Below are 3965 nucleotides of genomic sequence, written 5' to 3'. Positions count from 1 at the left end.
TCTAATTCCTTCAAATGTGCAGTTAGTTCTTCAATTTTTGCTCTTTCTTCTTTTTTAATATATGAATTTATGGCTATAAACTTCCCTCTCAGTACTGCTTTTGCTGCATCCCATAAATTTTGGTATGTTGTGTTATCATTATCATTTGTTTCAAGGTAGTCATTGATTTCTTTTGAGATTTCCTCTTTGACCCACTGTTTTTCTAAGAGTGTGCTGTTTAATTTCCAAATCGTGGTGTGAAATCTGGGCTTCTGTCCCTTGCGAATCTCCAGCTTGACTCCACTGTGGTCAGAGATAATGTTTTGTATGATTTCAATCTTTCTGAATTCGTTCAGCCTTTCTTTGTGGCCTAGCATATGATCTATCTTGGAGAATGATCCATGTGCGCTTGAGAAAAATGTATATCCTGCTGTGTTTGGGTGTAGCGATCTATATATGTCTATTAGATCGAGCTCCTCTAATATACTATTCAGATGTTTTGTTTCTTTGGTGATTCTCTTTTGAGATGTTCTGTCCAGAGTTGATAGTGGTGTATTAAAATCCCTCACTATAATTGTAGATGTATCTATTCTTTCACTTAGTTTTTCCAGAGTTTGCCTGACGTATTTAGAGGCACCCTTGTTAGGAGCATAAATATTTATGATTGTTCGATCTTCTTGACAGATTTTCCCTTTCACTAAAATGTAGTATCCTTCTTTGTCTCTCACAATTGTTTCACATTTAAAGTCTATTTTGTCTGATATTAATTTAGCTACTCCTGCCTTTTTTTGGTTATTGTTAGCTTGTATGATTGTTTTCCAGCCATTCACTTTCAATCTCCATGCGTCTCTGGGTCCAAGATGTGTCTCTTGTAGACAGCATACGGATGGGTCATATTTCCTTATCCAATGTCCCAGTCTGAATCTTTTGATAGGTGAGTTTAATCCGTTGACATTCAGTGTTATTACTATCAAGGAATTATTTGTGTTAGCCATATTTTGATTGGATTTGTGTTTGTCATATTTTGTTTGTATATATTTTTTTGTCTTTTTTGTTGTTGTTGTTGGTCTTATACTCTCCTCCAACTCTGCCTTTCCTCTTTTTTCCTTTCTTCCTGCAGAACTCCCTTTAGAATTTCTTGAAGGGGAGGTTTCTTGTTGGTATACTCTTTCAGTTTCTGTTTGTCTGCGAATATTTTGAACTCTCCATCATGTTTGAATGCTAGTTTAGCTGGATAGAGTATTCTTGGTTGGAAATTTTTTTCCTTTAGTACCTTGACTATATCATACCACTGCCTTCTTGCCTCCATAGTTTCAGAAGAGAAATCAGCACTTAATCTTATGGAGTTTCCCTTGTATGTGATGGTTTTCTTTTCTCGTTGGATAATTTGACAAGTATATGTCTTGCGGTGGGCCTGTTGGGGTTTATGACTAGTGGAGTGCGCTGTGCTTCTTGGATATGTACATCTGTCTCTTTTAGTAGATTTGGGAAGTTTTCAGCCATTATTTCCTGCAACACTCTTTCTGACCCCTTTCCCTTCTCTTCACCTTCTGGAATGCCTATAATACATATGTTTGAGTGTTTTGCATTGTCATTCAGGTCCCTAAGTCCTAATTGGATTTTTTCTATCTTCTTATTGACCCCTTCTACTATCTGTTTGATTTCTGATGTACTGTCTTCCACATCACTAATTCTCTGCTCTGTCTCTTCTAGTCTGCTGATATTTGCTGCAAGTGTATTTTTGATTTCTTGAACTGTGGTGTTCATTCCCATCATATCTGTTATGTTTTTGCGTATGTCTGCAATTTCCCCTCCAAGTGATGTCTTCATGTTGTTAACCTCTTTCATTACTGCCTCAAATTTGTCGGTGATAAATGTTCTGAGATCTTTCATTGCTTGTGCCAAGTTTTGCTCCCCTTCGTGATTATTGGTTTGTTGATTGGATTCAGCCATGTTTTCCTGATTACTGGTTTGGTTTGTAGATTTTTGTTGCTTTCTTGTCATCTCTTTATCTTGACGGATTTAATCAGTTCCTTAGCTTCTTTGTCTGCTCTTGGAGGTTAATTAGTTGTTATTTTTGCATAGGTGTTATATCTTCTCTTTGTCACTTTTTTCTTCTTATTCTAGTTACTTGTTGTTGGTTAAGTTCACTTTAGAGGAAAGTATTAGTGTTGGGGAAAGGCAATTGTGTAAGCTAGGGAAAAGTGTAAAGTAGTATTGGTGATATATGTTAACAAAGCAAGAATATGAGATCTGGAAGGATGGAGGTTAGATTCATGTAAGTTGTGTAGAGTTATAGCAGTAGGTAGAGTACCTATTATGAGGTAGATGATTGAATATGGGAGGAATATGGTATGAACTACAAAGCTATTGTTTTCATGAGAGAGGGAGAAAGAAAGGAGAGGTAATAGTTTCAAGAGTGGATAATAGAAAACAGAACAAAGGTATTAGAAATTAAGAGTTAGACACTTTGTGGATCAAAGAACGGGAGGTTGGGGGTGGAATATAGGAGAGACAGTAGATGATAGTGGATATCAAGATGCAGGGGAAGGGGGATAGTGTAGGTAGCCTAAATCAGTTCACACAGAAATGAGGCAGTGGAGGATCGGAAAACCCAGCAAATGTGAGGTGTTCCCTGTAGCACCTATTGTATACTTGAATTAAAATAAAAATAAGTGGAAGATGAGGGACAAGAGGGAAAGAGAAAACCGAAAAAAAAAAACTAATTATAATAAAGAAAAAAGAAAGACAAGAAGAAAGGAAGAAAGAAAAAGAGGATGGGCAAACGGTGGGGAACGGATAGGGAGAAGAGAGATACAGGTATACACGTGTCACAATTGCAACACTATCTAAAACAACAACTTCCCCCCGCTTTGCCCTAAAACCCCCCGTCTGTCTGCCCAAATGGGTCTGCAAGCACCTCCCTTCCCACAAACCCCCAATAGGCCACCCAGGGCCCACGAACTCCCCAGTACTGCAGATGCTCCAAAAAAAAAATAAAATAAAATAAAATAAAGTAAAATAAATTAAAAAAAAAAAAAAAGAACAGAAACCCCTCCGCAGGCCCGGCTCCGCCCGCCGCGGAGGCTTGGACCGGCTCTGCCCGGCTCCTTAAGCCGCCTCGGCCTGGCCTGGCTCCGCCCAGCTCCGCTCGCTACAGCGGCCCAGCCGGCTCCCGCGTCCACCTCCCGCCACCGCGGCCTGAACCGGCCCCGCCCGGCTCCGTACCCGCCGCGGCCTGACCCAGCTCCGCCTGGCTCCGCTCGCTACAGCGGCCCGGCCCAGCTCCGGCTTCTGCCTCTTGCCACCGCGGCCTGCACCGGCCCCGCCCGGCTCCGTATGCCGCCGCGGCCCGGCCCGCACACCACCGCGGCCCGGCTCGGCCCTGCTCGGCCCCGCCCGGCCCCGCCCGGGGGCTAGATGCCTCGTTTCCGCCTACCCAAGGAGGGAATCCTCTACAGGTAGCTGGGATCTCCGTGTATCTTTCACAGACGAATCCTCTCTGTTACCTTCCCTCCAAATCGATGTCCAGACACCTCCGGACCAGCAAAAATCCCGAAACAATCCGGTCCCAAAGAGTCTCCAACGCCGCCCAGCCAATTCCCTGCAGAAGACCCTAACAGGGATGTTCACTCAGCCGCCATCTTGCCCCTCCCCTAAATATATCTTAAACCCCAACATTAACTGCACCTCCAGCACATTAGCATGAAAGTCTTATGAAGGGAGATCCCATCTGAATCCAGATTCATCACACATAAACACCATTTCCAAAGAGGGGCCATCTGACCTGGTAGTTAACCCCATCGGCCATGACCATAACTCCCATGGGTCTCTTTAGCCCTCAAAGGAACCAATATCTGGGGGTTGTATCTGCTTTATCTGTCTCTCTGACTCTGCTCAGTTGTGCATAAGGGCAATCCTTCTGCCAGCCTCCAGACTCTTTTTTAGAAACTCGTAGCCGTATAAACTCATTTCTCCTTTCCATT

Source organism: Dasypus novemcinctus, chromosome 25, assembly GCF_030445035.2.
Source record: "Dasypus novemcinctus isolate mDasNov1 chromosome 25, mDasNov1.1.hap2, whole genome shotgun sequence".
Lineage (NCBI taxonomy): Eukaryota > Metazoa > Chordata > Mammalia > Cingulata > Dasypodidae > Dasypus > Dasypus novemcinctus.
The sequence above is the reverse complement of the archived record's forward strand: the minus strand, read 5'-3'. Positions refer to the sequence as shown.